At 40.8% G+C, this 14,880-nt stretch overlaps 1 protein-coding gene across 2 annotated transcripts in view; it reads right to left on the reverse strand.

The window, feature by feature from the left end:
• TCF20 (transcription factor 20) overlaps nt 1–14,880 on the reverse strand; it is a 219,557-nt gene that overhangs the window by 81,864 nt on the left and 122,813 nt on the right. For both annotated transcript variants that reach the window (XM_089523755.1, XM_089523757.1), the window contains exon 2: nt 3,560–3,650. The gene's annotated coding sequence lies outside the window, so the exon portion shown is untranslated. The remainder of the gene's footprint in view (nt 1–3,559; nt 3,651–14,880) is intronic.

Below are 14,880 nucleotides of genomic sequence, written 5' to 3' on the forward strand. Positions count from 1 at the left end.
GCCACTGACTCTAGCAGGAAAACACAGGCGAGATCATCTTCCAGGAATGTTTTAATGTAATGACTAGATACAACAAAGGCCTAAATTTTAACCAGTCCTTTAACCAAGATTTACTTTGTGTGTATGTGCCTTCAGCTTATGGCGACCCAACGAATTTCATAGAGTTTTCAGGTAGTTTTGCTAGTTCTTTCCTCTGAAATGTAGCCTAAAGCAACTGGCATTCCTTGGTGCTCTCCCAGCCATATACACTATTCTGCTTTGGTCAGGCCTCACCTGGAACACAATCCCCAGTTCTGGGCATCACAATTCAAAAAGGATGTTGACAAGCTGGACCATGCCCAGAAGAGGAGGACCAAAATGGTAGAAGGCCTGGAAACTATGCCCTATAAGAAGCGACCTAGGTTTAGCCTGGAGAAAAGATGTGTAAGAGATGTCATGATCGCCATATTTAAATATTTCAAAGGATGTCGTATTGAGGATGGAACACGCTTGTTCACTGCTGCCCCAGAGACTAGGACAATGGATTCAAATTACAGCAAAAGGGATTCCACTTAAACAATAGGAAAAACTTCCGGACAATAAGAGCTATTTAACAAGAGTGTGGTGGAGTTTGCAGGTTTTTAAGAGGGGTGGAGCTTGGAGATTTTTAAGCAGAGACTGGATGGCCATCTGTCAGGAGTGCTCTGATTGTGAGTTGTTGCATGGTGAGGAGTTGGACTGGATGGCCCTTGTGGTCTCTTCCAACTCTATGATTCTATTTTGCTTTTACTCACCAAGGCTGACCCTGCTTATAGCACAGCTAAATATAGCACTATCCCTGTTCTATTACAGTTTAAAAGTACAGTAATTTCACAGTGCACAGAGTGAATGGGTACCTAACTGATTTTTATTGTTTCTCAAGAATTTTTCATCATCTTGTATTGTTTATTAATAATTATATCCCAGCTCTCAATCTTAGTTTTCAAGGTAGCTTGAAAAAAAGTAGTACTGCCACAATAAAACCAGCAAGGAAGTAGAAAAAGCTTAAAAATATGTTAAGGAACTAAGAGGAACCGCACTAACAAAACAATCCTCTCCATGTTTGTTCAGAAGTAACTCCTACAGTTAAGTCCCAATGAAACTACCTGACTTTACATGTCCTGTGCTCCATTAAAACCTCACAGCAGCATGCTTGGTCAATAAGAGGCATAAAGGAATGTGCTGGAAAAATCTTGGTGAGGTGGTGGGGCCTGTAATTACATTTATCAGAAGTAAGAAGACTGAATAATCTTGCCTGACACCATTCCAAGGGCAGAGGCACTTTATAACATCAGTGCCTTTATAGAAGATCATCATGACTGAGATAATGTGTAACAGATAAGTACAGTAATGATTTTTTTCCTAATAACTAAGGTGCTATACAGACAGGCACTATAGTGCGCCCTCGAGAGGCAGCACTTCCAGACGCCCCTCGCACGTGACGAGGGCATCAAAATGGTGGCACCCTGTACAGATGGGCGCCGCCATTTTGATGTAACGGATGCCTAGCTTCCGCATGTCGTGGCGTCATTATGACGCCACAAGTGTGCCATTGGCAAACTGCGGTGTCATAATCGTGCCGCAAGAAGCACCCACTTTTTGCGGGTTCTTTTTGCTCCGCGGGGAAGTACTGCGGTCTGGAGGCTGTGGCTTCCCCACGGAGCAAAGCAAGGCGCCAGGAGACCATACTTTTTGTCCCGTGCCTAAGAAAGCATGCAGATTTACCCACATTCAAAAAGAGCAAGTATTAGATTCAGCACTAAAAAGACAGATTCGGGCCAAAGTTAGGCGCTTTATGGACTGCCCAAAAAGGGCGGTCTGCTGGCGCCGCTGGTTGCTGAGTCCGGGAACTGCAGCGGACAAACTGTGTGATTCCCGGATGCAACAAAAAAGAAGCTGCAAAATGCAGCTTCTTCTTGCGGCGTGGAAATGGCACCGCAAGTCACCAATGGCGCACTCGTGGTGTCATTTCCGCTGTGCGACGTGTGGATGCTAGGCGTTCACGACGTCAAAATGGCGGTGCCTGTGTAGAACGGGTGCCGCCATTTTGTACACGCCGAGCACGTACTAGGTTTAGGGGCATCCGGAAAGGACGCCCCTTTCTAACCCTAGTACATGCGCGGCACGTACTTTCTGCCCATGCGGAACGGGCTTTAGTTGAGTCAGTCCTAACAAAATGCAGACTATTTACATATGTTGACTGGCTTAGAAAATAGAAATCTTCAAATGTCAGTCTCTGTAAAAGATGTCCCAAATTTGTTTGTTTGTTTGTTGGCAGCCAGATCTTGGCTGATTCCGCACCAGGAATCTTTAATGCTGTTGAGTCCCTAGTCTTTCATAATTTGCTAAAAGTTCAATAAAAACTCAAGTTCAATGTAGCATTCAAATAAAGCTATATTATCCAGAAATCATCTTCCCCATGGTCAAAATTACAGTATCCTTTTTTTTATTTACTACTCACAAGTAAGTGTCAGTACAGCAAAGGTCCTTTTCAGTGTTAATTAAGCTTCATGCTTGCAGGTCTTACACATTTTACTGCTTCCCATATCATTCATTGAGAGTGTTAATTAATTAGTCACTTCTTTCAGGGGTTTTCCTTTTCTTATTTTAACAATTATGGTGCAATTAATAATAATGAGAAATAATCAGTTTTTGAGACTACAATCATATGCATGCTCCTCTAGAAATAAATTCCCATTACATTCAGTGAAACTTAACCTCATTGTGGTCATATACTGGAGTCTGCATACATATTGTCAAGTATACATATATCTGGTCTCCATGGGATCAAAAATGGACACTGGGACAATTAATAGGCTCTGCATTACTATTCATCCACAAGTAATAAATGGGCAGGATCCTCAAAGAATAATCTTTAAATTAAAGCCATAGACACCTGAAAACCCTTGGTAGGTAGCACTCTGCCCAGGCTGTTGCTGTAACTGCAATTTATGCTGGTGAAATAAAATAAAAATCTCCACAAATCAGGCCTGAAAAAACAAAACACACAGGGCTGTAATAATTTTATGCTGTCTGTGTTCTCTGTAAAATAAAAATTAAAAAACTATTAATGAACAAAACATGGCAGTTCCAGAGAATAAGCAACCTCCCTTTATTCTGAACTAAATCATACTTATTTCAATACAACTCACTTCCAAATCTTTTGATTGCAAACTTCATTTGTAAAGCTATCCTGGGTTCCTTCACTGGGTTTACAAACACCCTCTTGCTTTTATATAAAAGCAGTGTGGTATCAGTTTAAAGGCATGCTGGACAGAAAGAGATTATCTCTTTAAGAACAATCTCTAGAAAAGTATAAATGGCGAAAATGGGGGAGGAGAACTATCCACATTTACAGCTTTCATAAATTTTATTTTTGTGGGATGCATTAATTAGCACGCAATATCATCACAGTTGGTACCACTTTTTGTCACACACACCCCAAAAATTCTGTCTTTGAAAAGGTTTTATGAAATGTACCATTGCAACAAATAAATTCAGAAAAAAAATAAGCTGGTGAAGTATTTCAGCCAGTTCTTACTTCCATGCCACAACATTTCCTGGATGCCAAGATGCCTTCAGAGTAGAGCCCATCTTTAGGATTCTGTATGTTGCATACCTCCAGATTTTGTCTACATAAAACAGAAAGCAAGGTCAGAACAAAAGGCCATTCTCAAATAGTCCTTATTGAGCAAGATCCTAGAATGTGCAGTGGCTTCCCTGCTCCTTATTTTCCTGAATGAAATGGATTATCTCGATCCACTGTAATCTGGCTTCTGGTCTGGTTATGGGACAGAGGCAGCTTTTGGCACCTTGATGGATGACCTATGCAGTGAACTGGACAGGGGGAATGTGTCCTCTGTTGGTTCTACTGAACCTTTTAGCAGGTTTTGACACTACCGGCCCTGCTATCTGTTCTGGACCTCCTGTCTGAGATGGAACCTAGGGACACAATTCTGCAGTGGTTCCAGTCCTTCCTAGAGGAGTGAGCTCAAAAGCAGGTGCAAGGAAGCTTCTGTTTGATGCCATGGTTATTGGCCTGTGGGGTCCCTCAGGGTTTGTTTTATCCCCCATGTTGTTTAACATATGCATGAAACCACTGGGAGAGTTCATCTGGAGTTTTGTATTTGGTGTCATTTGAAAGACAGATCAGGGAATAAGTACTCCACCTGTGCTAGATGAGGATATATTCCCCCTGAAATCTCAGGCTTTCAGTTTGGGTGTTCTACTGGAGAAAGCTAAATATCTCACAAAATTGCAGTTCCCAGCATTCCATAGCATTGAGCCATGGCAGTTAAAAGTGGTGTCAAACTGGATTATTTCTGCAGTACGGATGCAGCCTTAAATGAGCACTTTCTCTTATCTAAACACATTTCTGCAATGCAACTAAAAACTAGTTCTTGCCCTCCAATAGGGACAATCTAACCTATGAAGAAAAATATAGTGTGCAATTTAGAAAAAAATGTATTTTAACTTTGATAATGATGGCTAGAAATGTAGTTATTTAATTATGATAGTTTTCTTATTTCTGAAAATAGATGCTGTGCCAAAAATATGTATTCCCAAAGAAAATGTTATATTTCTTTTTCTTTTCTTTTCCTTTCTTTTTTTTTCTGATACCATCATGAAAGCAAGAAAGGAGATACCACCTAAGCATTAGGAAGAATTTCCCGATAGTAAGGACTGTCCACATTGGAACAGATTGCCTCAGAGGATGGTGGATTCTCCTTCTTTGGAGGTCTTTACAGCATGTGTGGATTACTATCTCTCTATTTTGACAATTGCCCTCATGACAGGGGTTGGACTACATCGTCCTTGTGGTCCTTTCCAACCCTATGATTCTTGATGCTGTTAAGATGGCATCCAGACTGTTCTCTCTGGAACATTATCCCTTCCATCAAAGAAAGCACCGCCTACCATTTTCTTTCCCATTAATATTTATTATATAAAAATGACACAAAATTGTAAGTCAGTGTATATACAAAAAGTTTGGAAAAGATAACTCCTAAGAAGAAAATTGCTGACCTGCAATTAGTGTTATAGAACTCAGATAGCTGGGCATATATATTAGTTCTGTGCAAATGCAGAATGTATATGTACACGTTCATAGAAACTATTAAAAAAAGAGTGTTAGGCAAAAAATAAGCACAGACACCCATAATCGCATCAGCCCTCGACGTACTTTCTATACCCTGTGATTGCAATATATGCATGTAAGCCTGTTGGCAATGCCTGCAGGAATGCTAGAGGGAGAGTCGAAATAGGTTTCCAGTGTTTGGGGATGGGCTCCCTTTCTCTGCTAGCAGTCCAGATACAAGAGGGTTTTACTCAGTGTAGTCTCAAAGAGGTTGTAAAAATCCAAGTATCTTCAGGTTTACTCTTTTATGGATAGATAAGAAATCTGGAAATTTCCATTACTGAAAGCCACTAAAAATATTTTGTTTGATGCATTTAATTCAGTACAATGAAAGGAAATTACCATCACATCTAAAAAGGTTAACCAATGGCATGAGTCTTCTAAGGTGCTGCTACTCAAATTAGTGGTCCACAGAACAATGCTGGTCTTTGACCATTGGCTACCAGTCCACAGTGGGTGTCTGGAAATAATGTTAACATGATAATAATATGGTGCAAATATGGCACAATTATGATTCTGGTTCCTGGCATATTGGGGGAAGGGGGACTACCGCTTCATTCTTCATCACATCTCTTAGATCAAAGAGTAGGATTGATCTAAGGCTTTCCAATTAGAGAATGGAATAGAATCACAGAACTATTACTTTTTCACAGATATTCACTAGTGACAGTTTGGAACTGTGACTGGCTTGAAGGCCAAACTGTGATTTTCAGTGACTGTGATTCATTCTGTTACTGAGCTCCAAACTGTGATTTTCACAGAACTGCTACTTTTTCTGTGACTGTGATTCATTCTGCTACTGAGCCTCCAAACTGTGAACTGCTAATTTTTCTGTGACTGTGATTCATTCTGTTACTGAGCTCCAAACTGTGATTTTCACAGAACTGCTACTTTTTCAGTGACTGTGGCTGCATCCACACTGCAGAAATAATCCAGTTTGGCACCACTTTAAATGCCATGGCTCAGTGCTATGGAATTCTGGAAACTGTAGTTTTGTGAGTGAGACATTAGGCTTCCCTGTCAACATGCTCTGGTGCCACAACAAACTACAAATCCCAGGAATCCGTGGGATGGAGCCATGGCACTGAAAGTGATTGAAACTGGATTATTTCTGCAGTGTGGATGCAGCCACACATTCTGCTCTTGAGCTTCAAACTGTGATTTTCACAGAACTGCTACTTTTTCAGTGACTGTGATTCATTCTGCTATGAGCTCCAAACTGTGAACTGCTACTTTTTCTGTGACTGTGGCCTATTACAGACAGCCAAAATAAAGCTGCTTCGAGTCACAGTGGAGGTATGGTGTTTCAATGATGCATGCATCTTAAGAGTCCAGAAGTCACACCAAAGCTACCTGTGATTCATTCTGTTACTGAGCCTCCAAACTGTGAACTGCTACTTTTTCTGTGACTGTGATTCATTCTGCTACTGAGCCTCCAAACTGTGAACTGCTACTTTTTCTGTGACTGTGATTCATTCTGTTACTGAGCTCCAACATAGTGTACAAATCACAGAAAATCACAGAAATCACAGAAAATCACAGAAATCACAGAAAATCACAGAAATCACAGAAAATCACAGTTTTGAATCACAGGTATTTTAAAATCACAGTAACAGTTTTCACTGATATCTGTAAATCACAGTTATTCCATTCTCTGATTCCAATGACACATTTTCATAGGAACAGTACCCAAGACTATCATGAGGTGGATGTTTTTCATAATTACTCTTTAGAATATTTAGTTTAAAAAGTAACATGTTCATTTCTTAATAACATTATTAACATGCTTCTGGTCTCTGCCCCCCTAGAACTGACCTTCATTACTTTAAAAATCATAACAAATAGAGTCACTGCTTTTACTGTGTTACAACCAAGCTCTCCACTTTTAATAATTATCAAGTGCTAATTTTTCACTGTTGTATCCTAAATTTGCCCTGGGCTAGTAATCCCAATATGAACAAAACAATTTTTAATAATGCTTCATGCATAAAGATATGATTAGAATAGAACATAGGAATACTTTCTATGATTCTGACATACCCCACTGCTTAAAGTTAATTTATAACATATAATCCTCTTGCTGCAGCACTATTTTCCTCCAAAACTTTTTCCAGGTGTTGTTGTAGAATAAATTCTGGGGCAATGTATTCTGCTGCTAGTGCAAAAGGTACATTCTTAAATTAATTTCTAACACAGCAGTATCATCATACAGGGACTATATTGCCTTAATTTTATATTTAAAGTAAGTTGTATATAAAAAATATTAGGCATCCTATCCATACAGGCACATTCCTAACTTGATTGCAATATAAAAAACAGAGAGCAATGTGAAAAAGCCATCCCATATAAAAACCATTCTTATTTTGAAGAATGGGATTAGTCTTAATCCTGCATCCGTCATAGTTAGGCTTGCCATATCCCGCCTGGGGGACGGGACTTTCCCGGTTTGGGGCGGGTCCGCACGGTCCCACCCCGGTTTGCCCCCGCCCCCGGGCAGGATGTGGCAAGCTGAGGGAGGCTTTCAGTCGCCGCTTGGGCCTCTGCTCCCCGCCGCGATCGCGGCGAGGCCGGAGGCCCAGGCGGCGACTGAAAGCCTCCTTAAGGCGGAGGCTTTCCCGCGCCGCTTGGGCCTCCGCTCCCCGCCGCGATCGCAGCGAGGCCGGGGGCCCAGGCGGCGACTGAAAGCCTCCTTAAGGCGGAGGCTTTCCCGCGCCGCTTGGGCCTCCGCTCCCCGCCGCGATTGCGGCGAGGCCGGGGGCCCAGGCCCTGAGGGAATCCTTCACTCAGGGAGGCTTTGCCTCCCCGCCTGGGCCCTGGGCCTCGCTGCGATCGCGGCGGGGGCGGAGCCCAAGCGGCGAGGGAAAATGTAGGACAAAAATTTCAAACGTAGGACACATGTTTGTGTGTCCTACATTTGAAATTTTTGTCCTACATTTTCCCCAGTTTCGAGGTCCGGAGGTATGGCAACCCTAGTCATAGTAAATACAGTCCAGCATTTATCACAACGGAGAGCTTGTCCCCCCCCCCAAGACTAGCAAAAAAAATGGCCATGGAACTTACAGATGTACAACTAAGAAGTATAAGACTTGCACATTACACCAATACTTTCAGTGTTTGACATAATCAGTCTTTTTTCTTACAATACAATAAACATAGGTAACTGAAAATGTAACCCCAAGAGTACAAGTAATTTGAGTCCTTGGATAGAAGGCATATGAATAGCTTGTTGTCAGGCCCCTCAGGATCCTAAAAATGCTCCTAGAGGAAATGTATTAATTCCGGTCACTGTCAAGAGGACCTTTGAGCATGTGTGACTGCACATTGAAAGGCACTACAAAACATGGAATTTGTCTTCTGAAATCCAATGAACTCTTTAGACACTTGAGGATCCCAAGCTATTTAATAACTTTGTACTTGTAGACTTAACATTGCAGATTTAAATTTTTACAGGTGCTCAGCAACTCTAAGTGTTCCGAGACAAAATAATGATAGACTTAAAGAGATAACTAAGCAGTTTAATACTTATTCTTTTCATATTACATGCCAATATTTTACATGTCCCTCATTTCTCCCCTTTTTTCTGTCACGCTGCTACATTTTTCATTGTACTACAGTGGGCCTTTGGTATCTGCTGGGGTTTGTTTCCTGGACCCTCCAAGGATACCAAAATGTGTGGATGCTCAAGTCTCATTACATACAGTGGCATAGTAAAATGGTGTTACTGATATAAAATGACAAAATCAAGGTTTGCTTTTTGAAATTTTTAATAAATATTTTCAAGCCATGGATGGTTAAATCTGTGGATGCAGAATTTGTGGGTGGGGAGGGCCAACTGTGTTTTGCCCTACAGTGAATGACACTTGTGTCTAGTCAAAGATGACTGAATTATTACATCAAATAAATCAATGTTTCCCTTGGCCATTGGTGTTCAGCATTCCTCCGGTTTTGACATTTTTTCTGTGTTTAAAATGTACATAAAACTACTGGATGAGATTGTCCTAGAATCACCAATATGCAGATGATACACAACTCTTTTTTTCCTCCATCCAATATCAGGAAACTTGCTGATGTTCTGAATCACTATTTGGAGCTAGCAATGGCTAGATGGCAGACAGTAACCTGAGGTGCAATAGAGACAAAACAGAAGTGATCCACTTCAGAAAACAGAGGCACTTATGAGAAAAGAAAGGGGAAGTTCAGTCAAATAGTAGCACCTTTCTATCTGCCTTAACACATGATGCCATCTTTCTTCAATTGCCTTCCATGGTAGACAGGCATAAAAGAGAGTCTTTTTTCCTAGCTGGAAAAATCAGTTCAACAAAAGTCAGGCTTTTACGACTGTCTCCCACGTGAAGAGAACTGAAGAACTATGATGTAATGTGGCAAGACACACAGGCCACTGGTGCACTCATTACGTCCGCCCTGCTGTGGAAAAAGAACCCACTTTTCCTAGGTTCTTTTTCCTCCAGAGGGAAGCCGTGTGGTTTGGCGGCTGCAGCTTCCCTCTGCAGGAAAGTAGGATGCCGGAAGGCCGCTATAAAAAAGCACTTAGCTTCCACTTTCTGTCCCTGTGCCGGCTGAACTTCCACTTTCTGTCCTTGTGCAACAAGCTCCAGAGAGGCACTGGAACTGAAATATGGCTCTTTGGGTTAAAACTGCTCTTTAAGTTTTTCAGTTTTCAGTTTGGGTCCTTCTAGACCTGCATACTCATGTGATGACTCTTTAGGAGGAAAAGATCATTCTCCTCCCACTGAGCCTCACCCCACCCACACCATCTCTTTAGCATTTTAAAGCAATACAGGCAAATGCCACAGTCCATCTCTGCCAAAAAGGAGATGTTTGCAGAGCAGTGTTGTCATACATCCCTTAGGGTTCCACGTGATGCGGTCTGCACACCCCTAGTGATGCCACTGTTTTTAACAATATGTGGCTGGGGGTGGGCATTCTGCCTATCCGTAAGCCACTTTTAGTCCCAGTCTGAAGAAAAGGCAAAATAGAAGGAGGGAAGGATGGTTCTAACCAGAAGTGGAATTCCAGTCAATTAGGAGAGCATTTCTGCCAGTGAATGTGATCCCTGGAGGATTCCAGGGCAGAAAATTGGCTCCTGGATATGCCACTGCATCCACTCTGATGTAAATCCTACCTTTCCTGCCCAACATGGGACTCGATGTGGCTTATATAAATTAAAACCAATGGGATATTTTTTAAGAAATCACAGTAAGTCCAGGATGCAGCAGTGAGAAAATCAGTGGCTGATCGCTGATAGAATCACATTATATCTGCCCTGCAAGAGCTGCACTAGTTACCATTCCTCTTCATGTACAATTCAAAGTGTTGGTGGAGACCTTGAAAGCTCTAAATGGCTTAGGTCCAGAATATACTAAGGGCTGCTTCTTCCCACCCCAGCCTGTTCACACACCTCTAAGGTCATAGTTCTTTTTTCTGTATGTGAGCTATTGTGGAGGCATGACTGATGGGGAAAAGGTAAAATATTTCCTCAGTGGCCACACCTAAACCATAGAATTCTATGCCCCAGAAGTCTAGGTTTCCACCTTCATTGACAGTATTTCACCACAGCACAAAGACTTTCTTGTTTAGGCATGCATTTGTTTTATGAGATTTAATCTCATGTTTTATCTACAACATCTGTCTGTTTTTATTACTGTATTGCTTTTTTGAAATTTTATTGTATTTTATTACTGGTTTAAATTGTTGCTAGCCACACTGATGAATATCTATAAGCACCAAAAGGGAGAGATGTAAGTCTTTCTATAGATAAAAAATAAACAAAATGTGCATGTATTATTAAATTGCAAAATTCATTGTACTTGCGTCATCAGAACAAGAGAATCTGACTTCCAATGTTGGTCTTTTTTTTCATCTGCAATATACTAAAGTCACACTGCTCATTACCTCAAAAATTACAATAAGTTAATTAAACCTGTATCAATTCCATAGTGGCTCAACAGTTAGTTTTCAGGAGATCTCTCTAGCCAAGGTTCTTCTGCCTGTCTGACTTCATCCTTTACATGTACTGCTGTTTTGAACTGCGCTTCTAGCAAGCAAGAAAGGGCTGGTGGAAAAAGATATTTAAGCCACAAAGGCCAACTAAGCAGACATTTTGCAGAAAAAACAAACAAACAAACAAACAAACAAACAAAACCCTGAAATGAAGGAACTACGTACCCCCAAAAAACAGATGGTTAATGCTTCCTCTTCCCCCAACACAAAGCTGGATACTTACCAGGGATGCTACAGCTGGGCAATACCTCAAAAGGCTCTATGTTATAGGCATTAGGGACAGTAAAGAGCTCTTAGCCATATGTGCCCTTTCACTTCTTTGCTTCCCAGGGCCATCTGTCTGTTTTCAGCTTAGGCACTAGTGAAGGCTCAACATCTTTCTTGCTCTAAACAGAATCCTTCAGCATTGCCTGTTACCCAACACAGAGATATACCCGAATCTCCATGGGGATGAGCTTTGGAAGTGCAGTTGCTTTGGGATGTCAGATGAGATAGTCAGTCCTTACACAGTGTCACCACTTAAATCGCAGGAGGCAGACAAGTCTAACATTTCAAAAAAAACACTGAAGTCCCTTAGACACAGACAGGTCTGCTGTTGTGATTCCTGATGTCCTTATAGCCACTATAGCTGACTTCAATACGATGCTTCTCCATTACTTTTTAAAATATTTATTCTGCCCAAAGTCTGGTGAAATAGACTTTCATAATAGCAACCTATGAGGGCCATACTGGCCATACCATTAAGCATAGTGAAGCAGTTGACACAGGTAGCAGATGCAGAAAAGAATAGTGGCCTTTCCTTCTTGAATCCTCTGGCTATTTCCCCCCTTGTGAGTACAGAAATGTGTGTGCTACTTAGTCCACTGGATGCTGCCTCTGCTCTCTGGTGTAGCAAAAGATACTATCCCTCCGGCAGTGTTGAAATAAGATTCAACTGCTATCCAAGTGCCTTCTGTCCCTTGAATGGGATGCTGGTGCTATTTTATCCTTTGCCTCAGACAAAATGTCTTGGTCCAGTCTGGTCTATTCAGTTTATTTCAATGAAAGGAATTAATTCTTCTCAGATCAAATACTGAGCCTCTAATGTGAAGACTCTTTTGATTAAATCCAACATAGTTCTCCTACATAGAGTAGACCCACTGGAATCAATAAGACTTGAGTTGATTGTGATTAACAAGTCCTAGTAATTTAAATTAATCTATCCTAGGTAGGACTAATATTGGATTTAGCCCTGAGTTATTATACCAGAATTACCTTCACATGCTGTTTCACAGTAATTTCCATCACACTCTCTCCTGGGCAGAAATACTGAGTAACAGTAGCAACAGATACAAATAACAAGGAGAGATCTGTCCTACTTCCTCCATTAGGTGCCTCTCCCATCACGACATTGAAGATCAGCTCACAGATGTTTAACATGCAGTTGGACACAAATGTGCAACTGGAAAATTTGTGCAGTTTAAAACTGATAATGTGCAGTTGAAAAAACTGGAGGGGAACTAGAAACACACTGCATATTTATTAAGCACTTCAATGGCAGTGTTTATCAGGTTATCTTGGTGAAAACAAGGGAAGTCCAGTTTTGAAGAGGTACCAATAATTTTGGCAGTACAGTTTTGATGTGGCAGCAGAAATTATTCTTGCAGTAGTGTGCAATGGAGTTGGGATTGCACTGGTGCATGAGCCACTGGATTGTACTGTTATTTAATAAACTAAGGCAGATTGTTAAATGCATTGTTGCTGTCTTGTGGGCAAGAGCTACTGGTTGCTGTGGAAAAAACTCCCCGGGTACAAGTCTCAAGAAAGGAGCAAAACATGCTTTGTGTTTGTTTGACTTTTTTTTTATCAGTCTGGAGGAATCTGTGCAGTTAGAATAGCTGCTCAAAAAAGAAAATACTTCCTGATTGGAGTGATACCTTGGGGGGAAGTACTGTAGAGTACTGGGAAAATACAGTACTTGTTCCTCTGCTACCAGGAAACAGACGATTATCATATACACTCAAGGAGTAATTTAGGAGCCTCTGAAGCAATCTCTGATCTGCCTAAAGGGGAAAGCAGAAAAATGAGAAATTTCTAATACTTTGATGTTGGGTGCCCCACCCATTAGGAAATGTCAACCCACGCCAGAGCCCCATTTAACAGTACAAGGGTTTCTGAGGTGATCCTATTTGCTGGCAAAAGGATTGCTAGCACCTTCTCCACCAAAATTTGGATGCAGAGGGTGAGGAGAGGATGAGATTATAGCTATGGTGTACATTTGTGTGTCTGTGTTCAAGACAGTCTTTTGCTAGTCCTCACTGAACCTCTCCTGCCTTCCTGCTTTTTTACTCACTTTTAAAATTCATTTCTTATCCTTATCCAACCTTTACACCCTTCTTTCCGCTTTTAAAGGCTATTTATACCCACCACCCAGCTTTCCTACTCCTTCTCTCCGTTCTGTATCCCTCCTTCATCTGACTTAATGCCTGCCTGGGTCTTTAAAGTGTCTTTCTTCTGGTAAACATTTATTTCATTCTCTGTTCTCTAATTCATTACTTTTCTATTCCCATTCCATTTTGGCCCAAGTTCTCATTAGCTTGACTCTTGTTTTTTTATCTGTCCTTCCCCCTTCCCCCTCTCCTGATCAGGAGCAAGGTAGAAGGAACATGAAAATATAGATATGCCACCTTTGGTAACTACTGTGCCCCTTTGTTTTCAGATCCTGCCACAATTAAAAAAACAAAACAAAACAATAAATACCACACACACAAAAACTACAATGCAGATTCTTTTGCTCCCTCTAGTGTCCACTTTGGACTATATTATATTTATCTGGGTAAAATGAAATATTTATATGCTTATAAAATCAAGATTGGTTAATCCAATCATAAATTTACTAAGGCTATATTAAGTTTCCTATGAGAAATACTTCACCTCCTTTCCTAAAACCGGGGTAGGAGCAATAGGAGAGGATCTCTGAGGAAGTCATGTGAAATCATAGACTTGATAAACATTAGTCAGTAAGGAAAATTAACTGTTTCCTTTTTGTGTTTCACATATCTGGAATAAATTACTAAAACATCGCACAAGGGATACCACTAACTGAGAATATATACAAAAGAAAGCATGGATTTATTGCTGATGACTCCATTGAGTCATGAAGCAGGTTTTGGTGTAATGTCTAATGCCTTCCCTCAGCCTTTTTCTAATGTCTTTCTCTTTCTAATATCTACTTATATTTCCCATACATCTCTGCTCCTTGTTATAAGACATTCATGTATTTTATTCCTGAGGAAGGATAAGCTTGGGCTGCTGTCCCATCTCTGCAGATGAATCCACCTGGTTATGAGTATGAATACGTTGTCCCCAACTGTACATGGGAATCAAGATCATACACATATAGTAAACTCTAACAAATTTTCTGTCATGGCCTCAAATGGTTTGCGTCATAGGTACTGATGCCAGAGACATATTCCCTGATTAGATATTCCTCTGTCTCACTTCAAGATGTTCCATTACCCATATTTCTGAAAATAATACAGTGATTATTTAGATATCCAGATAACTTTAAGGGCAAACCAGGGTTTTTTAAAAATGGAGGGACATGTAAAGTCAGTAAACTTTGCTTTATAAATTATAGCAAAGCCTTTGATTGTGCAGATCATAAAAGGTGATGGTTCACTCTTAAAGAAACGAATGTGCCAAAATATTTGATTGTCTTGATG

The sequence above is a fragment of the Sceloporus occidentalis genome, unplaced genomic scaffold, assembly GCF_023333645.1.
Source record: "Sceloporus occidentalis isolate IW3139 unplaced genomic scaffold, rSceOcc1.0.p SCAF_5, whole genome shotgun sequence".
Lineage (NCBI taxonomy): Eukaryota > Metazoa > Chordata > Lepidosauria > Squamata > Phrynosomatidae > Sceloporus > Sceloporus occidentalis.